The following is a 15158-nucleotide window of genomic DNA, read 5'->3' on the forward strand; positions in this document are numbered from 1 at the left end:
GCTGGTGTGGCTCAGTGGCTCGAGCGCCGGCCTGCGAACCAAAGGGTGGCTGGTTTGATTCCCAGTCAGGGCACAGGCCTGGGTTACAGGCCAGGTCCCCAGTATGTGGCGTGTGAGGGGCCACCACACATGGTCGTTTCTCTCCCTCACTTTCTCCCTCTCATCCCCTCTCTGTAAAAATAAGTAAGTAAAATCTTTTTAAAAAAAAAAAATGGGGGCGCTTCTAAAGGACCCACCCAACACCTCGGAGACAGCAGTCCTTTCCGCGGGGCGAACTTGGCTTGATCCCCGCTCTGGCCCTGCGAGGGTTTTTCGGCATCATTTGAAAGTTGCGTGGCAGACAGGACACCTCACCCCTACATAGTTGGACACATAGCTCCTAAAAATAAGGACACTCTCCCTGGCCGGGTGGCTCACTTGGTTGCAGTGCCGTCTGGTGCACGGAAAGGTTGCAGGTCCGATCCCCAGTGAGGCCCACGCTTTGGTCTCAGGGTCCACCCCGGGCAGCGCACCTACTGGAGGCAGCAGATCAGTGGTTCTCTCTCCCCCTTCCTCTCTGTAAAATCGGTAAACATCACCACGGGTGATGATTAAATACATAAAAATAAGGACATGCTCTATTATCACTACACCACCATATCCAGACCTAAGAGAACTAACATTAATTCTCTGATATCACCTACCATCTAGTCCATAATCAAATTTTCCCAGTCATTTCAAATGTCTTTTAAATTTGTTCGTTTTTGACACAGGTTCCAATTAAGTGCATGCATTACATTGGGTTTTCCAAAACAAAATTTTTTTTAGTCACTTTTAATTAGAACAGCTCCTCCACTTTTTCCCCCATGTCATTTACTTTTTGATGTTCAGGCGAATTTTCTGTAGAACGTCCCACATCCCCCAAATCTACACTTGCCAGATGATGACTTTATAGGAAATTTAACTTGTTTTTCTAACCCCTGTATTTACTATAAACTGGAAGTTAGATCTAAAGGCTTTTTTTTAATCCTCACCTGAGGACATGCCTATTGATTTTAGAGGGTGGGGAAGGGAGAAAGAGGAAGAGAAACTCTGCTGTGAGAGAGAAACATCCACCAGGTGCCTTTTGTACGCACCCCAGCCAGGGACCAAACCTACATCCTTGGCTTGTGCCCTCACCAGAAACTGAATCTGCGATATTTGGGTTTAGAGGGTTTAGAGGACGAGGCTTCAACCAGCTGGGCCGCCTGGCCAAGGCTAAAGGCTTTTTTAGAGTTAGCTTATTCTATTGTTATGGTAAACTATACAAAAGCTAAAATTCACCTTTGACCCATTTCCAGGTGTGCGATTCGATTCAGCGGCACTGAACACTTGCACAACCTGGTGCGGCCGATGCTGACGCCCGCCCACCAGTCTCCAGAACTTTGATTCCTCAAAGTGAGACCCCGCCCTCCCTCTCCACCCCTTGGCCCTGACTCCTCCCTCAGCCTCCCGTAACCACCCCCCTTTTCCCCTTTCGGCCTGTGGACCTGACTCCTCTAAGTGCCACAGAAGTGGGATCTTACATTTGTCCTTTTATGTCTGGCTGCTTTCACTTAGCGTGATGTCTTCAGGCGTCATCCCTGCTGCAGCAAGTGTCAGGGTCTCGCTCCTTCCCAAGGCCGAGCCGCACTCCACGGCATGGCTGTGCCCCATTTCCTTTATGGGGTTCCCTTCCTGGCACCCGTCTGCCCCTTCCCTCCGTGAGGTTCCCTTGTTTCGCAACCACTAGGGAAGCTAGGGCAACCCTCCTCAAACCCACGAGTTCCTCCCTGTGTAGCTCCAGAGAACCTTCTTTCTCTTTCTGACCTAGACGTCCCCTTTCAGACCGTCAGGGCTCAGAGCTGAGGGACACAAGTTAAAGGGGTGCAGGAAGAGGGAACACCCCCTCCCAAGCGTGACTTGTTAGCTGTGGAATTTCAAGAGCAAAGCAGTGGGCTCTGGGTAGAGCCCACCCTGCCCTCCGCCCCTCCACCAACCCCCAAACCTGCCGAGGGACCTCCCCCTTCATACAACGCTCTCTGCAGAAACCCCCCCACACCCCCAGTCTACCCCAGAACCCTATTCACGTTCCTCCCAGAAAGGGCGAGGCATTTTAAGCTTGGATCCCAATCCAGAAAAACCCAGGATGTAGACCCAGAGGTTCAGCCGCCCAGAGGTCTGGGCGAGGGAGCCGGCCTGGGCAGGCAGGAGCCGGGTTTCCTTCGGGCTCAAGCGGCCCCTCAAGGGACGTTGAGAGGGAGTTTGCCCCTTTGAGCAGGGTAAGTTGACGCTAAACCTCTTCATCCCGAGATTCAGTAGTTGCAAGTGGATGAAATTGCCACCAAGTTGCAAACGTTAGCATTTTTTAAAGCATGAGGTCAGGATTCCTAGATCCTGACGGTTTAGTAGTCTGTGTGTTTACTCTGCTTATTTTAAATTCTTGGTCTGTCCCTTCTAATCTCGTTTTTGATGGTGTTTGTAATCCAGTTTGTGGGTTTTCTTTTGAAGGAGTTTTTCTTTGGCCAATGATCTCATGTTCCCCTGAGGGGGTTTCGGCTGCTGGGGGAAGGGCCAGCCCTGGAGAGTTCCGGGGAGGGTGGCCCGACACCCACCCCAAGTCAACACCTAGGGGCCCCTGCAGGGGTTCCACCCTCCGGGAGCCCGCTGAGGAGAGCCCCTCCCTGGAAGGGAGGTCAGCCCCTGGCGGGTGCGGAGGGGGAGTGGGAAGTGAGTGCCCTGGACTGTTCGACCTCTGTAAGAGGATTTTCTTTGTTTTAAAATGTTTGGCCTTTTACCTTTAAGTATCCTTATTGTATAAAAGTGATACACTTTATTGTAAAAAATGCAAAAATATAAATATATATAAACAAAAGGGTAAATGTTTTCCATAATCAGGCCCCAAAGCTAGTCTGCCAGACCTTTATTTTTATGTTCACACTCTCCGGGGCCCTGCTATACTCACTGCTTTGTAGCTCCCTTTTCTCACGGAATATGCCTGCAGGACCCCCATGTTTAGCACCTGGTGCAGGTTGCAGGTTCTAGACCCAGGCGCCCCGGTGTGAACCCCCGCGCTCTGCACCCCGTGTTCGCGAATGAACATCGGCTTCTCCGCGTGAGGACAGCGCCTAGAACCCACTTCCCAGGACTGTTGTGAGGATGCCCCCACTTAGGAGACTCCTGGAACCAGCTGCATATTTGCTGCCGGATCACTTGCCTCACCAGTCCTCTGGCTGGGGGCCGAGGCCATCAGCCCCGGGCCAGGCTGAAAGGGCCAGGCTGCCCTCTTCCAAACACGCCCCAGGGATACCAACAGGCAGAATCGGGGCTCCGGGCCGCCTCCTCCCGGCTCGGGGCGTGGCGACTGCTGAGTTGCTCTTTGCCCAGGACTCTGAGGGCAACCAAGTCATCAGGCACCGAGTCTAAGTGTCTTTTAGGGTTTGGTTTTAAAAATACCTTGAAATGACAACAATAGAAAAATATTTTATTTTTTCTACACAGATTTAGGTCCTGTCCAATTTTTTGCTACTATAAACAGTGCTGCAGTGATTGTATTCTTTGAAGGAGAACTACTGGGTCAAGTGGCATAAATGGTTAAAATCTGGATGGGCGCCGTCCAGAGGCCTGCGAGGTGCTGGCCGCCTCACTCCGCGGCGGACGGGAGTGCCGCTCTACACCCTGGCCCCCGGTCTTTCATGAGTGGAAACTAATATTTCCGTGCTGCCTTATTCTGAATCTAGTTGATTATTAGTAAGATTGAATATGGACATTTATATTCTCTGAATTTCCTGATACTTGTCTGTTTATTGGTTGGGTTATTTATCACGTTCCTATGGATGCACAGGTGCTCTGTATCTTTTGGATGGTGTCTCCTTTTCTATGCTGTTCCAGTTACGTTGCCTGGTTTTTCATTTACGTCTACTTTTCTCTCTTTTCTTAAATGTAACTTTGTCTTTGGATATAGTTTAAGACATAGAAGTTGCAAAATTAGTACCAACAGTTCCTGTGCACCCTTCACCCTGTTCCCTCTGTGTCTTATGTAACCTCAGTTTAGGGTCAAAGTCAGGCAATTGCCATTGTTGCAATCCTGTTAAGTAAATTATGAGCCTTACTGGGATTTCACCCGTTCCCATAGGCACTTGCGGTTATGTGCATGGTAATAAAATTTGCCTTGGAAAATTTATCAGACGTGTAGATCCGAGTAATCACCATCAGATCAGAAAGCAGAGCCACTCCATTGCCAGCCACAGAGAAAATTCCTCCATTGTTCCTTAGGAATCAAGCCCTCCCTTGACCCCGGCTCCTAAGCCATCTATCTGGTCTCCGTCACCATAATTTTGTCACTTAGAGAATATCATATAAATGGAATCACACCCTGGGTAGCCCTTTCAGAATTTTAAAATTATAATTGCATTTATTTTATAGATAATTTGGGGGAGGGGAATAGTATCTTACACAGTGTATGTTTTCCCATTTATGAGCACAATATACTCCTTTATTAAGGTTTTGTTCAGTGACCTCCAGTAAAGTTTTAGAATATTCTTCTTTTTAAAAAAAAATGCCTCTGCCCTAGCTAGTGTGGCTCAGTGGATTGAGCGCCAGCCTGCAAACTGAAAAGAAAATATGCCTCTAATTTAAATAAGATGCCCCATGTACACATTTATTTGCTACTAAAAGTTGAAACAGCGCATGAAAACATGTGTTACAACCCACACTTTGGAAAACCAGGGAGTCTAGTTCATACACCCTGCTCCAATCATGTGCGAGCCAAACCACCCCAAGTTTTTTTTCGCATTCCTTCTGCAGAAATTACTTGCTTCCAATGATATTGGGTTTCATCTCACCAACTTCAGGCTTCCAAAACACAAGGATAACAGTCAAGACCTATTAGTGCTTCCTTGGGTTAGATAAAAGAGGAACTGAAGTGTGTTGAAGTCATTCAAATGCAAACTACATAGATTTCCTGTAAGTTACTGGCCTCAAAGTAGACAAGAAACAGAGGCAAGAAAAAGACGTTACAGACCTTCTATCACAGGTTATCAGAATGTTGGTCTACAGTGTCTCCTAGCGTGGCGTAGCTTTCTGGAGCTGCTACACGAAGACCTTAAAGCTACCAGCAAGAAAAAAAAAGTACAAGAATAAGGTTTATGGCTAAATCGACTCCATGTCGTCATTATTCTCCACGCTAATATCAGAAGGATCTCCATGACACAGGCAGTAACAACAGCTACATCAACCCCTCCTGGATCTTGACTCAATCTCAGGTTTCCTCTCCTGTGGGTCTTTTTGAAGCAGAGACACGGTGCTGCGGTATCTAGCAACATGTGACACCCTCTGCACGCTTGCTTCCCGAGCAGTCGCCAATGTCCTCGCTCCATGTCCCCCACAACGTCTGCAGAGCAGGCCTGGACTCAGCCCCCCTCCAAGCCCCTGCGAGCTTTCCTCTCTGTCCTGCTGTTCGCGTGAACATTCTGGGAGAAGGGAAGGGAATTTGGCACTAGGGTCGAGTCAGTGACCAAGGCTCTGCACTCCTGACAGCTTGAGTGTCCGTGGGAGTCCTGCCCGGTGCGTCTGAGAAGGCTCCGGGGCCAGGCTGGGTTAAGCCTCTTTGGTGAGTCCATTGGGTGTCTAGTCACAGCCTGAAGCTCCTCCTGCAGTTCCCCAAAGGTTTCAGTAGAAGGTGATACTCAAAACTCAGATTGCTGCAAAATAGCCCGGAAAGGACCTTAGAGCCCAGAAAAGGAGAGAAAAATCCCAAATTCCAACACAAGATGTGAAAGAAATTCCCAAATTCCAACACGTGAAAGAAAGAGCTAACCTAGAATATTCTTGTGGATTTCGTGCATTACTGGTTGGATTTAATTCTCAGTATCTTTACAGAGCTCGGCCCTCCTTTCTGCTCCGTCGCCGGCCCAGGAGGGCTCCTCCCGGTTGGAGCCACCCTCCGGGCCTGAACCGCGGGGTCTCCGGCCTCTTCTGGGGCGGCTTGCTCTTCTCCCCGGGCCCACCTCGACCACGCCTCCCTGTTTCCACGTTTTGCATAGCACTGTCAGTCTATTGACTTTGTTCCTTATTGAGAATCAAAGCTCAGGGGAGCCGGACCCAGTGAGCTGTGTTTGCTGCTGACACCCCCAGTGTGTTCTCTGCAAGTACTCACTGAGCAAAGGACAGGAAGGGGGTCCCTGATCCGGCTTTTTACCCAGAGTTGCCTGTTGATGTTTGCAATACATTCTTTGTTATGTTAAATAAATTCATTATATCCTGGATCACATGAGGAATGTTGAATTTAATCAAATACTCTTTTGGCGTCTACCAATGAAGCTGTGTGGCTCTTCTCCCTGAATCTATGGATGCAACAGTGATGGCCAGCGCGCGCACACACTCCGGACGTGCCAGGACTTCCCCGTGCACTCTTTGTAGTCTTATGCTTTAATTCTTGCCCAAGCATATGTTTACTGGTTTGAGAGAGAGAGATGTGAAAAACATCGATCGGTTGCCTCCTGCACATGCCCCAACCAGGGATCGAACCCGCAGCCTAGGTATGTGACTTGACCAGGAATCAAACCACAGCCTTTTGGTGTACGGGACAACACTCCAACCAAATAATTACTTACTGTAACATAACCCATGAGGTAGGAACATCATCATCCCCATTTTATGCATGAAGAAGGTAAGATTAAGTAATTTACCCAAAATCAGACAGATGAAACCAGGTTTTGAACCTCCACAGTCTCATTCCTGAATCTGTGCTTTTAACCACGAAGTTAGTCTGTATCTGCCATGGTCTATATTCTTTTATTATTACTCTACTAGAACCAGTAGGATTATTTAGATTCCACATTATTCAGAAATAGAATTGTTAATCTTTTACCATGTCCTCTATTCTCACATTTTTTGGGGAATATGAGTAGTTTCCTTAGGATAAAATTAAGAATGTTTACATATTTTTCTTCACTTGGATATAAATTATCTGCCTCCTGTAAGTCTGATAAAATTTGCCTGCAAAAGCTATCAGGGATGAGCACCTTATTTCTGTGGAGGGAGAGAAATGGTTTTGATAACTTTCTCACTTCCTTCTGTGGTGTGAATATATTTGGTGTTTCTATCTGAACATAAGTTAGGGGTCGTTTGAGAATTACTGTAGCCAATTTCAGCAGAAAAGGATTTACAGAGGAGAATCAGTGCTTGTGAAATGGTTGGCAGGGCTAGAGAGGTGGGCACCAGGCCGGGGTTCCAGGAGCACCTCCCGGGACACTGCAGAGCTGGTGCCCAAAGGCTCTGCAGCCGCGCCGTGAGCCGGGGCTGGTGCGCAGGCCCACCGGGCTCACACTGCCCAGCCAGCAGCCTGGCCCCCGAGTGCGCGTTCCTGCCTTTCCTCTCAACACCCACGCCACTATAAACATCCATCTTTTTTCTTTAGACTTATTTTGGCATAATTTATTTTGATTGGCAGAAAAATTGCAAAGATGTTAAAGAAAGTTCCCATATAGACTTCATTTATCTTTCCCTAATATTGACACCTTACAGTTGCTTAAAAAAAAAAAAAACCTAAAGAAATTAACGTGAGTACCAAACTCCTAACTACAGACTTTATTCAGATTCCACCAGATTTCTCACTAAAGCCCCTTCCTTGTTCCGGATCCCACCCCTGGATCCCACTTTGCTTTTAGCATTTTACTTTTCTTTTTTTTTTTAAGCTTCATTTACACGTGAAACCATTCAACAAAAAAGCAACAGCAAATGAGCCTGAGAAAAGAAACTGAGCTCCTGTTTAGGATGTCCTCAGACCGGTCGGCGCCGCGGCAGCTCAGCTGCCTTTGCACCCAGCTGGCCTAGCGTTTCCTCAAAGACATTATTACTGCCCTTGCATGTTCTTTTGAGCGCCTTTTGGCCAAATCCCACAGGTTTTAATAGGTGGTGATCTCACTGCTGCATTTTTTAAAAAAGAGTCTGAACTTTTGGTTTCGGTTCCTACTTTGAGCTGAGTTATTACTTGGAAGGTCAAAAGTGTTAATTATCCATGTGGTTTGATGTCAATGTTTAATATCTTTTAATTTCTACTCTTTTGTTATTGCAGTATGATCAGTAAATGTGCGGCATGTACTTTTTCTTTCCTTCCTCACGTTTTAAAAGTTAAAAAAGTATAGAGAATAATTTGATTTTCTGAGGAACTACTGCATTATTTTCCATAGTGGCTGCCCCATCTTACATTCCCCGAGAGGGCACAGAGGTTCCAATTTCTCAGCATCCTCACCAACACTTGCTATTTGATGTTTCTCTTTAAAAAAATAATAACCCTTGTTTTGATTTACATTTCCAGCATTAACTTTTATAGGAGTATTCTAATAAGGTTGACAATGTAGAGTTGGAAACAAAATCAATACTATTACCTGCTTCCTGTCTCATAGCGCTGCTTGGCAACAAAGGCCCGAAATGTTGGACATTTCCTGGCTCTGCAGCCCTGCAAGCCGCCCTCCTGGAGCTTTCCCTTCCTCCAGGGGCCGGGGGATGGGGGACATGACCCCTTCAAGGAGCTGCTGTGGGCTTATGTGAGACCATGCGGGGCAGACCTAGCTGGTGCCTGGCGTGTGGTAATCCTCCGTAAATGGCAGCTATTGTGATGGTTGTGGGCTTTTGGGCTCTGCTGAGGGTCTCCCCGCCCATACCCCCCATCCCAAGGTGCCCCCCGCCCGCCGTGTCGCCTGGTGGGACCCAGGGGAGGTGCCCTGTTCCCACTCTGCCTGTGCCCGATGGGCAGGCCCAGCAGCCCTATCTCGGCGCAGCCCTATCTCGGCACAGCCCCGGGCGTGCGGGGACGCCAGGGAGCTTAGGTGCTCGTTATCAAAACCCTGCAGAATCGCATTTCGGATGGGTCGACAGAATCCAAAGTGGCAAGAAAGTGTTCCAGGAAGTGGAGGGGCTGGGTGGTGGAGCGGACGAGAGAGGCGGGGCCGGGCCTCCTGGAGCTGGGACTGCCCACCCCATCGGACACAAAGCAAGAGCCCCAGGCCTTGTGAGGACACAGGGCCCCGGAGCCCCTTGTCCCTGAAGGTGCAGGGGCCTCTGCACCTTCTAGTCTCTCGACCCCTTAGGAATGGGCAGCCCACTCGAGCCTTCCTAAGGGAGCCCGTGGGCTGGCGTGGGAGGGACAGGGAAGCTCTGACTTCCTGCTGCATTTGCAGCTTGGAGAACTGAGCCGGGGACTTGTGGGAGCCCAGGGTGGAGAGTGGACGCGGCGCAGAGGAAGCAGAACCGAGAGCTGGAGAGAGACTGTTCGTCAGGACTCCGGGTACAAGTGGCAGACACTTAAGCAGAAGGGGTACCTACTGGCTTATGTGCCCAGAACCCGAGAGCAGCTCTCCACACGCCTGCCCCGCCCGCCCGGCCGGGCTCCTAAGGGGGCGGCCCTGCTCCCCCCGCCCTGCTGGGGGCGAGGCCCTCCAGGTCTGCTCTGACCAGAAAGCCACTCAAGGAGAGTTAAAAAACAGCCCAGGAAACATCGGAACATGACTCAGTGGTGGCTTGAATAGAAAAAAAATCCAGCTGATATTTAGTTCTTTCAAGTCCAAACATTTTACTCCTTCATGAAAGGAACGTGGTGATTAATCTAGGGCCTGACAACAAAAGACATCTCACTGGGATTTAGACAATATTCCCGTTTTTTAAAAAAATACACACATAGCCCTGGCTGGGGTGGCTCAGTGGACTGAGCACCAGCCTGAGAACCAAAGGGTCCCTGGTTCGATTCCCAGTCAGGGCACAGGCCTGGGTTACAGGCCAGGTCCTCAGCCCCTCTCCTCCCCTACCCTGCCCGGGGTCAGGGGCTGAGGGGAACCCAACTTCAAAGAGCCTCCTCGAGTCTGTGGGAACGCCACTAGGAGGCTAGAGGGAGATCAGAGATGGGGGGGTAGTTCTCTCCCAGGCTCTTAACCTGAAGGGTCCCGGGGGCCATTTGCACTCCTGACCCTGGTCCCAGCTCCTGTCCAGCAGCCTTCTCCACAGGTCAGCAAATAGAGACCAAGGACGTATGTTCTCGCCTATACGTGGAATCTGACAAAAACCCTCCTAGATACTTGGAACAGATTGGGCGTGGCCAGCGGCAGGGGGTGGAGGGCGCGTGATAGGTGGCCTGGTCAACGGTGCAGGCTCCCCGTACAAGTCCTGGGATGGGGCGTGCAGCACAGTGGCCGTAGCTAAGACCACTGGCTGCTCTAGAGGGACAGAAACCCACGGAAAGACAGTTTTGTGGGTGGTTTGCCGATGCTGATCCCGGGGGCCGTGGCTCTCCCGCCCTCTCTCCCACGGGTCCCTGGCTCAGCAGGTGGCTCCTGAGCGCCAGGTGCTATGCTAGGATCTGAGGCCACCGGGGGAACAGGTCACAAAGAAAGCCCTGCCCCTGGAGGCCTGTATCCCAGCAGGAGCAAAAGAGGGGCCAACAATAACCACGACCAGGGTATGAAGTCGTCAGCGAGGCCCGTGGGGCTTGGAGGGCTGGGCGCTGTCCCGCAAAGCGAAAGGTGGCCGTTGGACTCCCGGTCAGGGCATGTGCCTGGGCGGCGGGTTCAGGCACGCACGAGAGGCAACCGCTGGATGTTGCTGCCTCGCATTGCGGTTTCTCTCCCTCTCTTTCTCCCTCCCTTTCCCTCTCCCTAAAAATAAATAAATAAAGCCCTTTTAAAAGGTTGTTCGCCAGAAGGAGGAAGGCCATGGAAGGAGGCTAGACAAACTAAAGGGGCTCTGCAGTGTGGGGGGAGGGCTTAGTTTACAACAGGCTTTCCTGTTGCAGATGCAACGGAGAGGAGGGGGCGAGACGTGTGGGTGGGCGTGAGCACGCAGGTTTCTGGCAGAGTTGCAGGCATACTCGTGCAAAGGCCCTGGGGCGTGCGCGTGGTTGGCCCGGTTGAGGATGGGCCAGGAGACGGGGTTCGGGGGGGGGCTGGAGAGGACTGAGACAGGGCAACGGAGGAAGTCGGGGGGCCAGGTTCTAGACAGGTGCTGGGAAGGAAGGCAGAACCAAGGGAACAGCTGACGGCTTGCAGGTGGGACAGGAGTGGGAGGGGAGGAGGCGAGGAAGGCCCCAGGGTTTTGAGGCCGAGTAACTGGAGTGATAACTTAGAACAACGCTGCAGCGTGAGGAAGAGGCCAGCCATTCTCTTCTCTCTCTCCCTGTGGCTTCCGTGGACCTTTGCCCAGCGGTCTGGGTGACATGTCTGTGCCAGGCTGGGACGGTGGGAGGGGCAAAGAAATCAGGCAGCGTGATGACAGTATTCCACCATGTGCCAGGAGACGACAGCCAGCGCCTCCTTTTATTTTTTAATTACTTTACTTATTTTTTAGAGCGATGGGAAGGGTGGGAGAAAGACAGGGAGAGAAACATAGACGTGAGATGGATCGGTGGCCTCGCCCATGCACCCCAGCTGGGGGCCAGGCCGGCAACCCAGGCCCGTGCCCTGACTGGGAATCAAACCAGCGACCTTTCACCTGGTGAGTCGACGCTAAGCCAACGGAGCCACGCCGGCCAGGGCGCCTCCTTTTATTTTCATGAAGAAAAGCACACAATTTTAAAAACTTTATTTTAAAATGATTTTAGACTTACAGGGGAGTTGCCACGATAGTACAGTCTCCACAGCACGCCTGCTCCCCCTGCTGTTAACACAGGGTGTAACCACAGCACAATTACAAAAATAAAACCTTAACTTTACTGCAGACTTGGTTCGGATTCCCCGGAGTTTTCCAGATACTGTCTTCTCTACGGTGAAGGGCTCCTCTTGTGCTTTGCAGTGATGTCTCCTTAGCCTTCTCCAATCTGACACAGTTTCTCCGTCTCTTGCAGCTGCCTGGCACCTCCCTCTTTCCTTGGGCCCCAGGTCGGGCGTCTGGAACAGAGGCTGAGCTTTGGCCACCCACTCAGAGAGCGGGAGAGCGGAGAGCGCGGGAGCCAGAGAGGAGTGGCCAAAGCTGAGTCTCCCGCCCTGGCCCAGGGCCACCCAGCTGGTCCCAGCTCCCCACGGCTTTCAACCTCCGGAACTGCCAGTGCCTGGTGACCGTGGCCATTTCTGATAGACAGAGCCGGGTCTGGTAGGCGGTGCCTGTTCGCCCCATGGAAGGCAGATGGCTAAGGAAAGGGTTGGGCCCTCCCGAGCGCCACCAGGATTCCGGTACTGACTCCCCAGTTTGCCCCTGAGGCCAAGAACGCTGCAGCCAGGACGGAGAGCCCCCCGCTGCCCATCCCACCCCCACCGAGAGTTCCGCAGCGCGGCCAGGGGCACCCCTGTGAGCAACCAGCTGCCTGAGGCTTCCGGGAGCGAAGACCGCAGTGGTGTGGGCCAGATACCCCGAAAGCAAAGTCCTCTTTAAGGGCAGCTGGTGTTCAGGTCTTACTTGGGTCCTCCTTAGAGACGCACCAGAGAGCCTTAAAGAGGCGTGTCGTCAGGATGGTGGAGGTGCCACACACGGTCCAACGAGTCTCTCCTGCAGATGGCTGTTGGAGGGGGGTGTGTGGGTGCCAGGCCGTACAGACCAAAACATGGACTTGGATCTTTTTTAGGGGGCGGAAGACGCCGATAAAGCCCTCGTCTGGCAGAGCGGCCCCTCAGAGGATGGGCACGTGTTCCATAAGCACCGCCCAGGCCGTGTGTGCGTGCGGCGGCCTGCCGGCCCGCCGGCGGGCGGCTCACTGGTGGAGGGGGCAAGGCCAGGGGCCCGGACACGGGGCTCTGCAGCAGGGTGGCCCCAGGCGCCAGTGCTGGTCAGCCGTGTGGCTGTGGGCAAGGACCTTGGGCTCTCTGGGCCTCGCTGCCCTGTCTGTCAACTGTGGGACCACGGAAGCTACCCGGGGGCAGTGCTGAGGGTGGAACCGCCAGAACCTCACCGAGCGCCCAGGGCCCCACCCGCAGTAGCTCTGACACCCTGGGCCCGCGCCTGGGCGGCTCCCGTTTCCTTCTCCAGGGCTCTGCTGTGAGCACGCGCTTCCCAGGGCCTCTCTGGGCACCGACGTGGCACCCCGGTGTTTGCTGGGAGCTCAGCCTCCGCGGCGGCCGGCACACAGCGCCAACGTAGGACCGGGGTGGCAGGGGTGACGTCGGCACTGAGGTGGACTGGGGCCCAGAGAAGCCTTTCTTTTCTTTAGGACTTTATTTCATTGAAACCTCAGGATTCTTTAAAATAAATCGGTGCTCTTCCCCCCATGGCAGCAGTAAGCTAAGCCCCTTGAAGGCCTTTCTCTCCCCTCATCCCAGGGGTCAGACGTGGCATGGACCGTCCCCTGCTGGCCACGTGGCCCAGCCGGCCACCCCCCAGGACCCTCCGGTCTGCCCCTGGAGACCTCCTCCCCCTCCCCCTCCCCTTCCCCTTCCCGAACCCCGCGCTGGTAACCCTCTGTGACCCTCACTAACCTTTCCTGGGGTTTTTAACTCATGTTAATCCTCCTTCGTCTGTATTTTGTGCCTGTTATTTCACTTTTCTCTCTAATTATTTAACACAGCTGTCTTGTTTGGCGAGTTGAATCAAATGGACTACACGTGGGTTATATACCAACTTAAACAGATTTGAGTTTCTTTTCTGATGATTTCATGTTGGTGTAAGTTTGCCTTCAGTTTCAGTAATGAAAGCACATTTGGATAAGTACTTGAGTAGATTAAAATAACTTTTACTTTATTCCTCCTGTTGATCCTTGTAAAACTGGACATTGGAAACGTTTTCCCTTTTATTTGTGTCTGAATAAAGAGAAAGAACAAGGGAAATGCTTTTAACATTTTATCCATAAGGAAAAAAAAGAAACTGCTGAAAAAATTGAAAAATAAAGATGACTTGCAAATCTAGTTTCTAGTTCATTCAGAAGAAGGAATTTAAAAATTGGGAAGGCTGCTTTGTCTATGAGAACCTTTTTACTTTGGGTTTCATAACTCAGCAATCTGGCCTGGGGCCCCAGGTGAGAACGCGGAGTTGCGTAAGAAGGCAGGAATAAGTTACTAAAGCTCGCAGGTGGTTAATATTAACTTCCTTTCTTTCATGAATAAACCATCTTATCCCGGCGGGACTCATGGGCGAAACTTAGAGGGCTTTCAGCTAGACCCGGGTTGGCAAACTTTCTGCGCAGGACGGACGAACAGTAAACATTTTAGGCCCTGCAGGACAGACCGGCTCAGAGGCAGCTGCTCAGCCCTCCATAGTTAGGGGTTTGAACATGAGGGCGGTTCTCAAAGTTAATTCTTGCTAAGTGTTAACGTGTAGCCATAGTATTTTGTACATGCAGCTATAAGCAGGATGAGCTGACAGGAACTCAATGGGATGAAAATACCCAACTGCCAGGAAGAAATCAACCTGTAACTGACCAGTGTGAGCACAGGCTAAGCCTCCCCCTGTGAGAAGCAGAGCTCTGGGTGACAGTCTCTTCTCCTTGACTTGCTGCAACTAAATAACAATGCCTTCCCAGAACCACATCTTGTTTTTGGACAGGGCACCCTCAGCAGCAACCCCCTTGCTTCAGGTAACAAAACCAGCCAGAGACTCACAAATGGGGCGCGGCTGTCTGCTCAGAAAACCTCATTTGCAAAAACAGGTGGAGGCTGGGGCTGGCTTGCTGGCTGTAGGTTGCCAGGCCCATTTGCGGGCCTAAGTCTCTGTTCTCTTAGACACACCAGGCATGTAGAAGAGGAAGCCGCGTCAACCATGTTGTAAGGTGATTATGGCATTGTGACTATTCGTAATTTTAACACTGATTTTAAATTATGAGTGGAAGAAAACACACACCTCTTGAGGCTGGGAGGCAGTTTCAGACCCAGAAGGACGACTGGCCTCCTGCCTGGGCAGAGCTCCCTGCCCTGCCCTCACGATCCATTCCTCACCCACTTACTCACTGTCCTCTGGGCCCCTCGTGCCGGGAAGGGAGGCTGCTGGCTGTGCTGATTTATTGTAGAGCTGGGAGAGCACACAACTCCGGAACCTTGGACTGGCTACGCGGCACAGGGAGCCCAAGACTGCGTAAACTTACTAAGGATTGTAGGACAACACATTTGCTGCTTCTACCACTCACAGACTATGTGACAATGTATTAGGCAGCGTTATCCAGACAAACAGAACCAATAGAATATGCTGTTACAGAGTGGGCCCGATCTATCATGATGTATCCATGCCAACTCTGAGGACTTAATCCTGTTTCT

Source organism: Pteronotus mesoamericanus, unplaced genomic scaffold, assembly GCF_021234165.1.
Source record: "Pteronotus mesoamericanus isolate MK-2021 breed Mesoamerican mustached bat unplaced genomic scaffold, CSHL_Meso_final contig_101, whole genome shotgun sequence".
Lineage (NCBI taxonomy): Eukaryota > Metazoa > Chordata > Mammalia > Chiroptera > Mormoopidae > Pteronotus > Pteronotus mesoamericanus.